Genomic DNA, 19,166 nt, shown 5'->3' with positions numbered 1-19,166 from the left:
GAAAATAATAACATGCTTATAATAAACAAATATCTAAATTAAAAGCCTAAAATGCATTCCTTTTTCATAACTTTAGATATCAATATAAATAAGATTTACTATCTCAGAAGGGCATACAATAAAAAACAAGGGTGACAGGCATGTGAACTTGTCTGGGTTCAAGCACCAGCAGGGAAGGACATAAGCTCGAGTCCATGCTAACACTTGGTAATGGTTTTTGTTTTATTTTCTCTATTCTAGTTGTTTGCTCTGACATCTCATGTTGACTCCAGGTTACATTTCTCTAGTAACTAATCCAATGTAATATCTTCACATGAGTTTACTAGTAATCTTTTTTGGTTAAAAAAAAGACTATTTAAGTGTTGTAAATATATTCTGTTGTGCTGTTTGACTTTTCAATTGATTAATAAAATATAGATTTGAGATTTTTGTCAAAGGCGAATTGCAAATGCCTGTCCTATTCTATGACCTACTGTCTGTTACTCTATCCATGATACGTCTTAACAACAGAATTTATGAGTTTATTGAGATACAACTTACCCCTTTTTTATGCCTAGCATGACAATAGACTACTTAATAAACCATTTCTAGGCCTAATCCAGAAAGCAATGTTAAATTTTTACAAGGTTTTTTTGTATTTCAGGTTTTATGTTTTCATGTGGGCATACTACTAAAGTAACAACCCCTTGATGACAAGGACAATTGCAGTATTCTACAGTCATTTTTCTCATAAGTTTTGTATTGCAAAACTGTGACTATTTCTATAGTTTCATCTGTTCTGTTAGTTGATAGTTAGTCAAGTACCACAGTATTTGAGTTACCATAGCTCTTATATAAGTTTTGATATTCAGCAAAATAATCATCCAGCTTTGTTCATCAAAATTACATTGGTTCATTTTAATTCTGTTTCTGAGAAAATTTTAGAATTAATAGTTCAGTTTCCACCAAAGAGGAGAAATTTGTATGAGGAATGCATTAAATTTGTAAACTAACTGGACATAGCATTTATAATATAGATTATACGATTTGAAAACTTCTAACTCATGTACTTGCTATACACTGCATATTATACACTGAATTATTATATTCCTTGCTTAATTTTTATGGAAACATTGAAGAAAAAATGACATTAATAACTGAAATACTTGTCTTTATTATTACTATTATTATTATTATTACTTTTCTCTGATTTGGGAAAATTAGGTTTACCATCACTCCTATTCTTCTCCCTCCTATAGTTAAAAACAATTACCACGCCTACAGCTCTTCTAAAAGATGCCTTTGGAGACTCTGTTATCTCATGGTTAAGGGAGACACATTGACTAAACCTGTCTTATGTGTGCATGGCCAGGCATCCTATTAGCTCATTTATTTTACCAACATGCTGTTTATTATGTTCCTGCCTCTCTTATGGAGGGTGAAACTGGGGCACATGAGAGTTGGCAAGGCTGCAGTTCCATAACTGAAGTTCCCTGCTGGTGCTGTGGCTTCTGAGAGATGAACTACCCATCGGCATCAAGGGAGCAGCCCTCAGTCTGAGGCTGGAGGGTACAGTGAGGTTGCACAGACTTTCCTCATGCATTGTGGCTATGAAATTTTAAGTAATAAACTTTAAAAAAAATGACCCAATGTAATTTTGATACCAATAGTTTCTCAGTGCTGGCACCCATCAGGATCTTTGTCTAAATTCTGATTCTGCATTCAGTTCATAAAAAACTAAAATTAATTCCCCAACAATGTTAAGACACTTGGATGGTGAAACACCTTTAGAACATTAATTCATAGTTGTAGGTAAATTCACCTTTGGAGGGCAATGCACACAGATAGATGATGTAGCGTTAGGTGAGGAATAGCCTTCTATTACAGCATCTATATGTGGCAGTAAATCACTATATATAAGGAGGTCACTGGCAGCTGTGATGCTTGGAAAGCTACTGATTTAGGGAGCAAAATGATGCTGTCAAAGACATCTCTGCTGTTCAGATATAGACATCTGATGACATTCTGTGCTCTTTCTAAGCAAGAATAGCCTTGGAACAAAAAAGGAAACAAAACGGTCCCCCTCCTTTCCTAAGTGGAGCATTCTCTTGGCTACCATCCCACAAATATGTTTCCTTGAAACAAAACCAAAAATGTGCTTAAAGACAGACCTAAAACTAAGATCCTCTTCAAAGAAAGCTGCCTCAAAGCCATTTTCAGGAAATGGTATGTCCACAGTCTCTCACAGGACACTGTCATCAGCAATAGACTTTAAAATGCAGACTTCAGGTCTGGGCATGCGTCGTTGAAAAGCAAGTTAGGTATTTGAGAAGGGGATATTTCAAATACATCTCAAACTTATCCAGGAACTTTGCATTTGTTATTTTGATTGTTTTTCCTTCTTTAAATAAGCAATATTTGAACAAAAACATTGAATATTTAGTATGCAGTCAAGTGGGTCCAAGCCATTGATAAATTCATCCTGAAATCTGTAGTTTTAAGAAACCTGTGTTTGGAAACCTGCCATCAGATAGATTATCTAAGATTGCAAAATTGTTTATGAATTTTTGAGGATATATGATAGAGTCCAAGCTGTAAGAAAGAGTGGAGAAACTCAGTTAACTTCACATCAACCAAGGATGTGTCAAACAACACTGAACAGGTGTATATCCTGGAAAGAAATATGAGAGATAGGAAAGATCTGTAGAGGATTCTACTTCAAAAAAAGGGGGGGGGATAGCAAGTAAGTCATGATGATATAATTTTTTAAAATAGAAGAATACTGCAACTTGTTTTTAGAAGATATGGTTCTTTTAGCCACTGTGGTTGTCTGTACAAAACTTTTCCAAGATAGATCCACTAAAGATTCTAACATGGAAATGGGAGGGACTCATGAGCCTCCACCCCTAAAAGGCTCTGTTACAGTTAACTGATTCTGGGAGAGAGAAAGCATCATCAAGACTGTAGAACTCCACACCTGCATTGTACCCTTGTGGTTCACCAACCTTCCTCTTCTCCAGAAAATAGACCCATGGACTTCACGGTTTCATTGGGTTTTATTCTAGATTCACAAAGTGTTTCATGTTCTCGCAAATCTTCTAACTTTTTTTTTGCTTCTGGTTACGTATTCATTTATGTTGTCATATGGATGTTCATTTTTCATTACTCTTCCTGAGGATAATATTAAAAATGTCACAGTGAACATTATCCTTAGCTTTTTCAGGCAATGGAGTATGGATTGTTTTTCAGTTTGGAATTTTTTGCTATTGTAAAATATTTAAACAAATTATACTCTTACCACAGCAGCTTTGAGTTTCTGCTGCTCCACTAATTTACTAACATATTGAATTGTCTAATTGTTAATGCTCGCTATGCTATTACTGCTTTTTAAAAAAATCCGTCATGTGTTTGTGTGTGAGAAACAGTGTAGACACTCATCATGAATAAGCTTATGAGTTGGGGGTGGCAGGACAATTTTCAAGAATCAGTTCTCTTTTTCTCCCATGCAAGTTCCAAGGATCAAACCGAAGTAAACAGGCATGGCAGTAGGTGCTTACCCTCTGCTGAGTGGTCCTTCCAACCTCAAGCCGGTGTGAGCCAAGTTATCTTAATGTTTGATCAGTAGTTCTATGAACACACAAGTTTTTGATTTTTGAGAAATCTCTTTAGAAAACTACATTCTCAGTGATAACAGATGCTGGTGAGAATGTGGAGAAAGAGGAACACTCCTCCATTGCTGGTAGAACTGTAAGCTGGTAAAACCACTTTGGAAATCAATCTGATGTTTCCTCAGAAATTTGGAATTAGTTCTATCCGAAGACCTAGCTATACTACTACTGGGCATATACGCAAAAAGATGTTCCAATATATAGCAAGGACACATAGTCCACTATGTTCATAATAGCTTTATTTGTAATAGTCAGAAGCTGGAAAACCAAAATGTCCCTCAACAGAAGAATGGATATAGAAAATGTGGTACATTTATACAATGGAGTACTACTCAGCTATCAAAAAACAATGACTTCGTGAAATTTGTAGGCAAATGGATGGAACTAGAAATATCCCGAGTGAAGTAACCCAGTCACAAAAAAACACACATGGTATGCACTTATTGAAAAGTGGATATTAGCCCAAAAGCTCACAATGTAGATGCTTCAATCTTACATAGAAGAGGGAACAAAATAATCACAAATGTTTGAGGGAGATCGGGACCTGGGAGAGAGAGAGAGGGGAAGGGAAAAGGGAGGGGGGAACAGGTGTTAGAGGGACAGGAGAGAAGTATGGAGGGTCAGGAAATTGAATACAAATATGCAACAGTGGGGGATGGGGAAAAGGTAGCCACTAGAAAGTCCCTGACTCCAGGAAAGTGAAAGATTTCCAAGGACCCAACAGGGATGACTTTAGAGGAAATACCCAACAAAGGGGAGATACAACCTTTAGAGAACACCTCTAGTAGTTGGGCCATCCAGAGACTGCCCCATCTAGGGATCCATTCCATCTACAGAAACCAATCCCCCACATTATTGCTGATGGCAAGAAGTGCTTGTTAACAGGAGCCTGATATGACTGTCCCCTGAAAGGTACAGATGCAGATACAGACAACTGTCAAAAGAACTGAGCCCGGGAACTCCAATGGAAGAGCTAGAAGAAGAACTGAAGAAGCTAAAGGGAATTGCAATCCCATAATAAGAACAATATCAACTAACTGGTCTACCCAGAGCTTCCAGGGACCTAACCACTAACCAAAGAATATACATGAAGGGATCCATGGCTTCAGATACATATGTAGCAGAAGATGACCTTATCTGGCATCAGTGGGAGGGGAGGCTCTTGGTCCTGTGGAGACCTGATACTCCAGCATAGGGGATGCTAGACCAGTGAGGCAGGGTGGGTGAGTGGGTAGAGGAGCACCCTCATAGAGGCAAAGGGGATGGGGGAAGGAGGGATGGGATGAGGGGGTTGTAGAGGGGTAACCTGGAAAGGGTATATCATTTGAAACATAAACGAATAAAATGATAAATCAAAAAAAGAAAGAAAACTGCATTGTCAAGATTAGAATGCAAGCTTTTATAGGATTGCCATAGTTTTTAGATCATTGGTAAGAGTTTATTAGTGATTAAAGTTATTGTAATTAATATCTAATATATACTAATTTAATTAAGATCTGATTTACTAATAAAATAGTACTAATAAAATCAGTACTATTTTAAGTGTGAATGCACTGTCCAATATGTGTTGTATCATAGTGTCTATACAGTGGTTTTCCATTTCTCTCTTTAATAATATTTGATAAATTATTACATCATTTGTCTTTAAAGTTAATACTTTTCACATTCAATTTAAGGAAAACCTTTCTTTGTTTCAAGGGTATGTATGAAACCACATGATCTTCTATATTGTCTTGGGTTTTTGTTGTTGTTGTTGTTGTTGTTTTATCCTCAATATGAACTGTGAAGATTTCCTTAAATTTCTCCCTCAAAAAGATTAAACCAGTTTTGTACAATACAAAGATATGTATAAGCATTTAACTTCTCTCACCCACAGAAACTTAATTCAAACCGTATATTATTTTTTTTCTTTTAACATTGTGGTGAGTTGAACAGCTTCTTGTTATTGTAATTATATAATATTCTAGATGTAAAATGGTAAAGTATTAGTTTTCTTTTTATTACTTTTAAAATTCAGACTATAATATAATTCAACATTTCTCCCTTTCCAATCCTCTTCTGAGGCCTCCCATGTGCTCCTTGTTGCTCCTTGCAAGCAATGAGCTTTGTTATGGTGTTTTACATACATTTCAAATGCACTGTGATTGTTCTCACACCATGACATTGTCATGTCTCCCCTTACCCTTCTGCTGACCCCTTACGCTTTCTACTTTACTTCATTTGAGATGTGTTGTTGATTTTTTTATCATGTAGAAGGAAAACTGTGACATTATGTCCATAGGTGTGTCTTCTATGATTTAACAGAATGGTCTCTAGTTCCATCCGTTTTCCCTATATATCAAGTGATTTTGTTCTGCTTTGCGACTAAAAATATTGAACACAGATTTTCTTTATCTTTTCATTCGTTGATGGAAACCTAGGCTGACTCCATAGCTTGGCCATTGTGAACATCCCTCCAGTAAATGTGCATCTGGAATCACCTCTATTGCTTGCTGAAATAGATTCCTTGGAGCACTGACTCAGGAACAGTGTAACTGCATCATTTGGCAAAACAGCGTTCAGCTTTTGAGAAACCTCCATTTCCACAGCACTTTTACCAGCACACACTGTCAACAACAATGTATAAGAGTTTCTTTCCGCTGGAGAGATGGCTCAGTGGTTAAGAGCACCCGACTGCTCTTCCAGAGGTCATGAGTTCAATTCCCAGCAACCACATGGTGGCTCACAACCATCTGTAAAGAGTTTCTTTCCTTCCACGTCTTTACCAGCTGTTCTGGTTTTATTGTTGTTTCTTTGGTGAACTATGACCTTATGAATGAGGTAAGAAGGGATCTCAATATAGATTTGACTGGAATTTCACTGATGGACTTTTAAAGCACCTTTTACTCATTTATCCAGCCATTGAGGGGAAAATGCTATGCTGTGCTTGCAGAGAGGAGTCTAGCATGGCTGCCTAGCATGGCTGTCCTCTGAGGGGCTCTACCAACAACTGATTGAGTTGGCTGCAGATACTTACAGCCAACCATTGGACAGAGATCAGGGACCCCTAAAGTACGGAAAAGTTAAGGGAAGGACTGAAGGAGCTAAAGGATAGTGCAACTCCATCGGAAGAACAACAATATCAACTAACCCAGACCCCTCCGATCTCCAGAGGCTAAGCCTCCAACCTAAGAGTGTAACTGGGCAGACCCATGGTAGCACACATATAGCAGGGGACTGCCTTGTCTGGCCTCAGTGAGGAAGGATGCACTTAATCCTGTAGATATTTGATGCCTTAGGGAAGGAGGGTGGTAGGGGTGAGGTGGGAGTGAATGTGGGGGGAGACAAGCTCTCATAAGCAAAAGGAATGGGGATGGGATGAAAAACCCATGTAGAGGTGACCACAAAGGGGGGATCATTTGGAATGTAAATAAAAGAATTAATAAAATAAAGTAAATATAAAAATGTCAGTTGAGTTGATTGGATCACTAACAATTGGATTATTTATTCTTTTGCTGCTTAATTTAATGTCTAATAAACATTTTTTTCCTCATTCTATAGGTTGTCACTTCACTCAGGTGGTTTTCTTCTTTGCTGTGCAAGAGCATTTTAATCCATGCAATACCATTTGTCAACTCTTCTGATTCTAAAGCTATTGGAGTTCTATTTAGAAAGCCATCACCTCTGTCTGTTGACACATTTCTCTTTAAATTTTCCTCTAGTCATTTCAAAGCATTGGGTCTTTTGCTCAGGATTTGGAGATGTTTTCTGAATCTGTATGACTTTTAGAATTTTTTTCCTAAAAAAATTAAATTGAAAATTTGATGACCAGTGAATTTTGTAGAATGTTCTCTACACTTTGTCCCTCTGTCTTTGTAGATCTCTCAGTTATCCCTCCCTCCTCCCAAATTTCGTATTGTCCCTTTCTGTATATGGAATGGATCCCCAGTTTCTGGATGGCATTTTCCTTCTGTCTCTGCTCCACACTTTGTCTCTATACTTCCTCCCTTGAGTATTTTGTTCCCCCTTCTAAGGACTGAAATATCTACACTTTAGCCCAAAATCTCAGAATATCCAAGATACAACTTACAGACCACATAAAGCTCAAGAAAAATGAAGTTCTGTGGCTTCTTAAAAATTCTTGATGTTGCGTATTCCCTTCCCTCTCTTCCTGCACCCTCCTCCTTCTACCTTCCCTAGTTAAAATCTGCTCATTTTTTCTCACTACAACCTTTGCAGTCCCTGTTTTCTACCGTCTTCGTGTGTAAACTCCCCACTCACAATCCTCCATTCACAATCCTCCATTCACAATCCTCCATTCACAATCCTCCATTCACAATCCTCCATTCACAATCCTTCCCTGGCCTCTCCAGTACTTCCAGGTTAATTTAGACATTTGTGGCTATATAGTTTTTTCTTAGAACTAGTTTATTATTTACTGCTGAGAAACACCATGCAATTCTGATGATATTTCTTTAGAAAGCAGCTTAAGTGTTCAGTCCTGCAACCATTAGCAGGCTTTCTTTGTTCTGCACTTTGAAAATTTATGCATAATGTAATGTGAAAGATTCTTTTCTGGTTGTATCTATTTGGAATTCTAAATGATTCCTACACTTGATGCCCTTATCTTTGCATAGATTTAGGGAATGTTCTCTAATAGCTTCACTGATAGATTTTCTCGGTCTTTAGTTTGTTTCCCAGCTTCTTCAGCCCCAGGAGTCTCATATTTGGTCCCCTCTTTCTGTCCCAGAATTCCTGAAAGATGTGGTCATTATTGCTGTTTTCTTTTTTTTCATTGCTACTTAATTGTAATAATTCCTCAATGTGTCTATGCTCTGTGATAACTTTCTTCTGCCTGGTCCCATTCATAGTAATGTTTCTCACTGGCTTAATTTGTGACTTTTGCTTTGTTGTTTTATTTTTAGAATCTCTGTTTACTAAGTTTATTACACAAGACTTTATTTCTTTATTTATCTGTTTATCTAAGACCCCTTTAAGATCGTCCATAAATTTAAAAAGTAGACCTGCAAATTCCATATTTCAACCATTTCTCTTTTTTGAGGCTGTCCATTGACACATTGTGAACAGAGCTATGCATCTTTGTCTTTGATGGTATTTTCCATCCTCGTTAGAGGGGTATTTGGAGACCTCATCTTCTCCTTGAGTTCTCTCAGTTGATTTTAATAGAAGACACATAATCAGGTTTTCTTTGCTTGGTTTTTCCATGATCGGCCTTGTCCAATCTTATTCCCTCAAACCCATATCCACTCTTATTTTTAAGAACTATCTTTTTTAAGTAGCAACTAGCTGTACTTTCAATCCAGTTTTGAAGCCTTTACTTTTAAAATGAAACAATTACTTTTAATGTAATTGTTGATATGCTTGCAATAGAAGTTCATTGAGAGATGGACTTGGGGGCTTTGATAACTGCTTTGATCTGTAATAAAGCTGTGTGGTAATTTTTCTATTGCAAACGCTTTACAATAAGGTCCAAGGATGATCTTATTTTCTGATCCCACTGCCTTTTTGTTTTGTTTATCATCATCTCAATATTTACTTTTGTTAACCCATGCTTCATTTCCCAGAGTACATGCTACTTGCTGTTTTGTATAGTCAATAAACGTTTATATTTATAAGTAATTTTACTCTTATTTTCATTTCACTCCTTCCTGGTTTTGGTCTTCATGTTTAGAATCCCTGTTTTCTTTCTGAGGTATGCAGGGAAGAATTCACTCACTTTCTTTTCCTTTGAAAATATATTTATCTTTAGAGAGTCTTTTTCTGAATATAAAATTATAGAAGACAGTTTTCATTCAAGATCTTGAACATATCATTCCATTGTATTTTAATATTTCTATTGTGTACTCAACAAAAACGTTTATTGCACCCTTCGAAGTTATGTATTTGTTCCCTTAAAGTATTTCTGATACCCCCAACTTTTCATTTCAACAGTTCTAGTGTAGTTAGACTCAGGTGAGGGTTTTTGTGTGTGTGTGTGTGTGTGTGTGTGTGTGTGTGTGTGTGTGTGTGTGTGTTTGACTATCTACTGTGAGAATCTTTCCCCCCCTTTTTTTTTTCTTCAGTTGATTCTCTTCTGTTTCTTCTCCTGGACTTGTTGAACTGAAGGTCCTGTTTAGGAATATCTCTGGAGGAGTCTGATCTTGTATCTAGAAAATTCTTGTGAGCTTCCATATACTTTTTTTTTTACCAGATCTCATGACAAATATTTTCTGGTGTTGCTTTGAAGTCAATAACCCTTACAGCAGCATCCATGGTCTCTGTAGCCTGCCTGTCAGACTTCTGCTTTCGGCTCTTACAGTTTCACAGTTCCAGCATCGCCACCTAATTCTTGTTTTTATAAATTCTTGCTCTTTAGACTTTATAAATTTTTCAACATATCACCTATTTTAGACTTATTAGTCATAACTATTTTGAGGTAGTTAGATGATTTTTTTAATAAGAAATTTAGGGTTTTGTTTCCTGCCCTGTTTTGTATCATACCTTATTTACTTGTTAAAGTAATGCTAAATGCTGTATTTGTTAACCTTAAGTTCTCTCAGTGACACTGAATAATGTGCCTCTGGTTAAGGATTGTAAGGTTACCCATTATCCTCCAGGTAATCCTGAAACTCAACTAAAGAACTGGTAATACTCAACTGTCCTTGATAAAATCAAAATTTCTCATATATGGACTTGAATTCCCCATTGAAATCATGGGCTTTGTGGGGTCAGAATTCCTTCCTCTCACATCTTTCTACTTGTTCCTTAAGACCATGAGACAGCAAGCCTCTGTCCAGTCCTTTCCTGGCTCTCTGCCTAGCTTTTTACTCTCTTATGTTAACCACTTAAGTAACTCATGAAGTAAATTCTTATTAGTCACCTAGAGAACCAAGATTTGTTGTTGTGTTTACACTCTTAACCAGATGTCATGTGTTGTGTCATTGGTTGTTTCCGTTTGGAATAGCCGAAGGATTAAAAGTTTAATGTTGGAAAAGAGATAAGACATCATCTCTGCTGGCTCCCCTCCCACACAGTGCAGAAATGCTTCCTGCAGCATCCTTGGCATATGCTCATCCGGTCTCAATTTGGATCTCTTCAGCAAAGGAGATCATCATTTCCTGAAACAATCCATTCTGTTGGACAACTCTATTTTAAAAATCCTTATGTTGAGCTAAAATATGCCTTTTTGTAACTTATACTCATTTACTCATTGTTTCAAGTTTTCCTTCTGGAATTAGTCAAAACACAAGAACATTTCAGATAGCAGTGTTTGAAGCAGATCTAAATGGCATTCTGTGTGTGCGTCCTGCTATTTTATTGCTTTCTGGTTTCAACTCATTGAAAATAAATTACTGAACTTGGACTAATAATTACCAGGACATTCAGTAGTGTTTATAATATTCCCTTTGTAATATACAAATTCTTCTTATATTTCAAAGATGAAAATGTTTGTGTAGTTAATTTGAGGTTAATACACAATATGTATGTATTCATATATTATATAACATTTACATATACATTTTAATGCTATTTTTAAGATTGGTCCTCCCAGCTCAGACTATCTAGAGACTTATAAGCTTCCTGCTTTAATCTTCCCACTGTTGGAAGTGAAGGTATGTACCCCATCCTCAGCTTGAATTTAATCATTTTTATAGAAAAAAGAAGGAAGTCTACCATATGTTTTCAGGGATGATATTCCATAACTACTTGTGGATATGCAAAGAAAATGAATCATTTGCCAAGATGCACAAAGAGTCCACAGAATGTATGTACATCATTGCTTAATCTTAGTTCTTATGGGTTGTCTTTAAAGGCTGCTGTTAATTATTAATAATAATAATCACATAGCATTGGATGTTTATTGAGTATTATGTGTGGTTCATTAAACTTGCCTTTACTTTGGAGTGAAATTTTGCTCAATAATAACTCACCTCCTATTTATCTAACTGTGGCATTGACAGTTGAGGGTGGTGCTGTAGGTAGTTATACTGGGACAGTACACTATCCTGGCAGACCTGGACGTACAGTCATTCTTTTTGTGTGACACTGTGTTATATGTGTGAGGGGGGACGGGGGAAGCAAGAAAAGCATATGGTGTCCTCTGGAGCTGGAGTTACAGGAGGTAGTGACCTCCCAAAATGGGTGCTGAGGACCCAAGTCAACACAGTCTGCACAGTCATTCTCTGAGACTATAATTTGATTAATTAATAATTTATGATATTAATAAACCAAGATGATCTCTACTAGCTGATGATCCATAAATACAGATACAAATAGATGACAAGCTGCTTTTACTAACACTGAAGACATAATTTATCACACAGCTGCCTTCTTACCATTTGCCTTTGTACTTCCATCCTGCCCTGTCTCACATTCCTGTGTGTAAAATTTGCACTTTGCTTAATAAGCTATCGAAAGGGAGGAAAAGACAATTGTCTCCTTCCCTCAGCTGAAATGGAGACTAGGAAAGTTGGTGACACTCAGAGGCCTACCTCAGGCAGGCCCTGCACTCATGCTATGAACAGCACTAGAGTTTGAAGAGTCAAAGCCCCTTCAGTAATTTCTCTCCGACATGCAAAGCCCAGATAAAGAACAGAATAGGGAGTACCCAGGCTTCAGTTACTCCGCAAAATGTCATATTTCCGAAACAGACAGTCCTAAGGGATTTCCCATTCTCACTCTTACTCGAAGCAGCATTGTCACCCTTGGATATCCAGTGAGTGAACTGGTGCTGATGTCTTCTCTTCAATCTGATTATCATGAGTTTCATAGTGCCATAGTTAAGTATCCTCCAATCACTCAAACATGTGTCTAAAGTTAAGTCCTTGGACAGAAGCTACTATGACAACAGAAAATTTTTCTCCTAAGCTCCAGAACTAGAATTGCAAATGTTGGCACAGGAGAAGTACTGCTGACAGTGGAGGTCACATAGTGATCTCTAAGTGACCTCTAAGATTACAAAGATTCACATAGCCAGAGCAACAAATGACTGAGACATCTGGACAATAATTCTACAGGAAATTTTCAGAATCTGCCAGTTGGATTAATGCTCAAAAATATTATCTCCTCCCCTCAAATAAGGTATTTTAACCAAATCTTGATCACAAACCATCGTTGCTAAAGTATCTGAGCTAAGAGGATGATTGATTCTCATTGTGCAATGTTCCACACCTTCCAGGTGCACTAAAGCAGCAAAATTAAGCACATTTTTGTGAAATGATGTGTGTTCCATTTTTGTTCGTAGAAGAGGAAAATACAGTACAAATATTTGTTTTCCTTTTTTTTTAACATTCTTTATAAGAAATGAATGGTTTCAGAGACAGACAGAACTTTATGAATTAGAGGCCAGTCTGACATAAATAGTGACTTTGAGGAAAACTAGACATACCTAGAGAAATCCTGTCAAAAAATTGCTAAAACAACAACAGTAACCGAATCTGAAGGAAGGAAGGAAGGAAGGAAGGAAGGAAGGAAGAAGGAAGGAAGGAAGGAAGGAAGGAAGGAAGGAAGGAAGGAAGGAAGGAAAATTAAGCCTGTTAACATTGATCCTGTCTCTAAGAAAAGACAAAGTTCGCAATTTTCTCAAGTCTCATTAGAGCAGCACCATAGGCTAATATCTTACCCTGTGCTGTCTCTCACCTTCCCTGTGTTCCGCCTGTCGCCCTTAGCTGTCTCTCCTGCATCCTGTCTGTCTCTCTCATCTATTAGGCATTGTCAGATCCAATCCATGCACATCACATGCATGCACAATCTTACACACATGCACATGCACACGAATACACACATACTGTGATGGGCTGAGGAAAGTATTTTTTTCATTTTTAGTTATTTTAGATCATGATGTCATTTTCTCTGTGCCCCACTGACCCACCCTCTTTATACCATTTTCTTTTTTATTTATTTATTTATTTATTTAATTAATTAATTATTATTATTTTTTATTAACTTGAGTATTTCTTTGTTTTTTTTTTTTATTAACTTGAGTATTTCTTATATACATTTCGAGTGTTATTCCCTTTCCCGGTTTCCGGGCAAACATCCCCCTCCCCCCTCCCCTTCCTTATGGGTGTTCCCCTCCCAACCCTCCCCCCATTGCCGCCCTCCCCCCATAGACTAGTTCACTGGGGGTTCAGTCTTAGCAGGACCCAGGGCTTCCCCTTCCACTGGTGCTCTTACTAGGATATTCATTGCTACCTATGGGGTCAGAGTCCAGGGTCAGTCCATGTATAGTCTTTAGGTAGTGGCTTAGTCCCTGGAAGCTCTGGTTGCTTGGCATTGTTGTACTTTTGGGGTCTCGAGCCCCTTCAAGCTCTTCCAGTTCTTTCTCTGATTCCTTCAATAGGGGACCTATTCTCAGTTCAGTGGTTTGCTGCTGGCATTCGCCTCTATATTTGCTGTATTCTGGCTGTGTCTCTCAGGAGCGATCTACATCCAGCTCCTGTCGGTCTGCACTTCTTTGCTTCATCCATCTTGTCTAATTGGGTGGCTGTATATGTATGGGCCACATGTGGGGCAGGCTCTGAATGGGTGTTCCTTCAGTCTCTGTTTTAATCTTTGCCTCTCCCTTCCCTGCCAAGGGTATTCTTTTTCCTCATTTAAAGAAGGAGTGAAGCATTCACATTTTGATCATCCGTCTTGAGTTTCGTTTGTTCTAGGGATCTAGGGTAATTCAAGCATTTGGGCTAATAGCCACTTATCAATGAGTGCATACCATGTATGTCTTTCTGTGATTGGGTTAGCTCACTCAGGATGATATTTTCCAGTTCCAACCATTTGCCTACGAATTTCATAAACTCGTTGTTTTTGATAGCTGAGTAATATTCCATTGTGTAGATGTACCACATTTTCTGTATCCATTCCTCTGTTGAAGGGCATCTGGGTTCTTTCCATTTTCTGGCTATTATAAATAAGGCTGCGATGAACATAGTGGAGCACGTGTCTCTTTTATATGTTGAGGCATCTTTTGGGTATATGCCCAAGAGAGGTATAGCTGGATCCTCAGGCAGTTCAATGTCCAATTTTCTGAGGAACCTCCAGACTGATTTCCAGAATGGTTTTACCAGTCTGCAATCCCACCAACAATGGAGGAGTGTTCCTCTTTCTCCACATCCTCGCCAGCATCTGCTGTCACCTGAGTTTTTGATCTTAGCCAATCGCACTGGTGTGAGGTGAAATCTCAGGGTTGTTTTGATTTGCATTTCCCTTATGACTAAAGATGTTGAACATTTCTTTAGGTGTTTCTCAGCCATTCGGCATTCCTCAGCTGTGAATTCTTTGTTTAGCTCTGAACCCCATTTTTTTAATAGGGTTATTTGTTTCCCTGCGGTCTAACTTCTTGAGTTCTTTGTATATTTTGGAAATAAGGCCTCTATCTGTTGTAGGATTGGTAAAGATCTTTTCCCAATCTGTTGGTTGCCGTTTTGTCCTAACCACAGTGTCCTTTGCCTTACAGAAGCTTTGCAGTTTTATGAGATCCCATTTGTCGATTCTTGATCTTAGAGCATAAGCCATTGGTGTTTTGTTCAGGAAATTTTTTCCAGTGCCCATGTGTTCCAGATGCTTCCCTAGTTTTTCTTCTATTACTTTGAGTGTGTCTGGTTTGATGTGGAGGTCCTTGATCCACTTGGACTTAAGCTTTGTACAGGGTGATAAGGATGGATCGATCTGCATTCTTCTACATGTTGACCTCCAGTTGAACCAGCACCATTTGCTGAAAATGCTATCTTTTTTCCATTGGATGGTTTTGGCTCCTTTGTCAAAAATCAAGTGACCATAGGTGTGTGGGTTCATTTCTGGGTCTTCAATTCTATTCCATTGGTCTATCTGTCTGTCTCTGTACCAATACCATGCAGTTTTTATCACTATTGCTCTGTAATACTGCTTGAGTTCAGGGATAGTGATTCCCCCTGAAGTCCTTTTATTGTTGAGGATAGCTTTAGCTATCCTGGGTTTTTTGTTATTCCAGATGAATTTGCAAATTGTTCTGTCTAACTCTTTGAAGAATTGGATTGGTATTTTGATGGGGATTGCATTGAATCTGTAGATTGCTTTTGGTAAAATGGCCATTTTTACCATATTAATCCTGCCAATCCATGAGCATGGGAGATCTTTCCATCTTCTGAGGTCTTCTTCAATTTCTTTCCTCAGTGTCTTGAAGTTCTTATTGTACAGATCTTTTACTTGCTTGGTTAAAGTCACACCGAGGTACTTTATATTATTTGGGTCTATTATGAAGGGTGTCGTTTCCCTAATTTCTTTCTCGGCTTGTTTCTCTTTTGTATAGAGGAAGGCAACTGATTTATTTGAGTTAATTTTATACCCAGCCACTTTGCTGAAGTTGTTTATCAGCTTTAGTAGTTCTCTGGTGGAACTTTTGGGATCACTTAAATATACTATCATGTCATCTGCAAATAGTGATATTTTGACCTCTTCTTTTCCGATCTGTATCCCTTTGATCTCCTTTTGTTGTCTGATTGCTCTGGCTAGAACTTCAAGAACTATATTGAATAAGTAGGGAGAGAGTGGGCAGCCTTGTCTAGTCCCTGATTTTAGTGGGATTGCTTCAAGTTTCTCTCCATTTAGTTTAATGTTAGCAACTGGTTTGCTGTATATGGCTTTTACTATGTTTAGGTATGGGCCTTGAATTCCTATTCTTTCCAGGACTTTTATCATGAAGGGGTGTTGAATTTTGTCAAATGCTTTCTCAGCATCTAATGAAATGATCATGTGGTTCTGTTCTTTCAGTTTGTTTATATAATGGATCACGTTGATGGTTTTCCGTATATTAAACCATCCCTGCATGCCTGGGATGAAGCCTACTTGATCATGGTGGATGATTGTTTTGATGTGCTCTTGAATTCGGTTTGCCAGAATTTTATTGAGTATTTTTGCGTCGATATTCATAAGGGAAATTGGTCTGAAGTTCTCTTTCTTTGTTGTGTCTTTGTGTGGTTTAGGTATAAGAGTAATTGTGGCTTCATAGAAGGAATTCGGTAGGGCTCCATCTGTTTCAATTTTGTGGAATAGTTTGGATAATATTGGTATGAGGTCTTCTATGAAGGTTTGATAGAATTCTGCACTAAACCCGTCTGGACCTGGGCTCTTTTTGGTTGGGAGACCTTTAATGACTGCTTCTATTTCCTTAGGAGTTATGGGGTTGTTTAACTGGTTTATCTGTTCCTGATTTAACTTCGATACCTGGTATCTGTCTAGGAAATTGTCCATTTCCTGAAGATTTTCAAATTTTGTTGAATATAGGTTTTTATAGTAAGATCTGATGATTTTTTGAATTTCCTCCGAATCTGTAGTTATGTCTCCCTTTTCATTTCTGATTTTGTTAATTTGGACACACTCTCTGTGTCCTCTGGTTAGTCTGGCTAAGGGTTTATCTATCTTGTTGATTTTCTCAAAGAACCAACTTTTGGTTCTGTTGATTCTTTCTATGGTCCTTTTTGTTTCTACTTGGTTGATTTCAGCTCTGAGTTTGATTATTTCCTGCCTTCTACTCCTCCTGGGTGTATTTGCTTCTTTTTGTTCTAGAGCTTTTAGGTGTGCTGTCAAGCTGCTGACATATGCTCTTTCCTGTTTCTTTCTGCAGGCACTCAGCGCTATGAGTTTTCCTCTTAGCACAGCTTTCATTGTGTCCCATAAGTTTGAGTATGTTGTATCTTCATTTTCATTAAATTCTAAAAAGTTTTTAATTTCTTTCTTTATTTCTTCCTTGACCAGGTTATCATTGAGTAGAGCATTGTTCAATTTCCACGTATCTGTGGGCATTCTTCCCTTATTGTTATTGAAGACCAGTTTTAGGCCGTGGTGGTCCGATAGCACGCATGGGATTATTTCTATCTTTCTGTACCTGTTGAGGCCCGTTTTTTGACCAATTATATGGTCAATTTTGGAGAAAGTACCATGAGGAGCTGAGAAGAAGGTATATCCTTTTGCTTTAGGATAGAATGTTCTATAAATATCCGTTAAGTCCATTTGGCTCATGACTTCTCTTAGTCTGTCTACATCACTGTTTAATTTCTGTTTCCATGATCTGTCCATTGATAAGAGTGGGGTGTTGAAATCTCCCACTATTATTGTGTGAGGTGCAATGTGTGTTTTGAGCTTTAGTAAGGTTTCTTTTACGTATGTAGGTGCCCTTGTATTTGGGGCATAGATATTTAGGATTGAGAGTTCATCTTGGTTGATTTTTCCTTTGATGAATATGAAGTGTCCTTCCTTATCTTTTTTGATGACTTTTAGTTGGAAATTGATTTTATTTGATATTAGAATGGCTACTCCAGCTTGCTTCTTCTGACCATTTGCTTGGAAAGTTGTTTTCCAGCCTTTCACTCTGAGATAGTGTCTGTCTTTGTCTCTGAGGTGTGTTTCCTGTAGGCAGCAGAATGCAGGGTCCTCGTTGCGTATCCAGTTTGTTAATCTATGTCTTTTTATTGGGGAGTTGAGGCCATTGATATTGAGAGATATTAAGGAATAGTGATTATTGCTTCCCGTTATATTCATATTTGGATGTGAGGTTATGTTTGTGTGCTTTTCTTCTCTTTGTTTTGTTGCCAAGACGATTAGTTTCTTGCTTCTTCTAGGGTATAGCTTGCCTCCTTATGTTGGGCTTTACCATTTATTATCCTTTGTAGTGCTGGATTTGTAGAAAGATATTGTGTAAATTTGGTTTTGTCATGGAATATCTTGGTTTCTCCATCAATGTTAATTGAGAGTTTTGCTGGATACAGTAATCTGGGCTGGCATTTGTGTTCTGTTAGGGTCTGTATAACATCAGTCCAGGATCTTCTGGCCTTCATAGTTTCTGGCGAGAAGTCTGGTGTGATTCTGATAGGTCTCCCTTTATATGTTACTTGACCTTTTTCCCTTACTGCTTTTAATATTCTTTCTTTATTTTGTGCGTTTGGTGTTTTGACAATTATGTGATGGGAGGTGTTTCTTTTCTGGTCCAATCTATTTGGAGTTCTGTAGGCTTCCAGTATGTCTATGGGTATCTCTTTTTTTAGGTTAGGGAAGTTTTCTTCTATGATTTTGTTGAAGATATTTACTGGTCCTTTGAGCTGGGAGTCTTCACTCTCTTCTATACCTATTATCCTTAGGTTTGATCTTCTCATTGAGTCCTGGATTTCCTGTATGTTTTGGACCAGTAGCTTTTTCCGCTTTACATTATCTTTGACAGTTGAGTCAATGATTTCTATGGAATCTTCTGCTCCTGAGATTCTCTCTTCCATCTCTTGTATTCTGTTGGTGAAGCTTGTATCTACAGCTCCTTGTCTCTTCTTTTGGTTTTCTATATCCAGGGTTGTTTCCATGTGTTCTTTCTTGATTGCTTCTATTTCCATTTTTAATTCCTTCAACTGTTTGATTGTGTTTTCCTGGAATTCTTTCAGGGATTTTTGCGATTCCTCTCTGTAGGCTTTTACTTGTTTATTAATGTTTTCCTGTGCTTCCCTAAGTGTGTTCAGGTCTTTCCTGAAGTCCTCCAGCATCATGATCAAATATGATTTTGAAACTAGATCTTGCTTTTCTGGT

Source organism: Rattus norvegicus, chromosome 3 (genome assembly GCF_021556685.1).
Source record: "Rattus norvegicus strain SHRSP/BbbUtx chromosome 3, alternate assembly SHRSP_T2T, whole genome shotgun sequence".
In the NCBI taxonomy this organism is placed as follows: Eukaryota; Metazoa; Chordata; class Mammalia; order Rodentia; family Muridae; genus Rattus; species Rattus norvegicus.
This window is presented reverse-complemented; position numbering follows the sequence as displayed.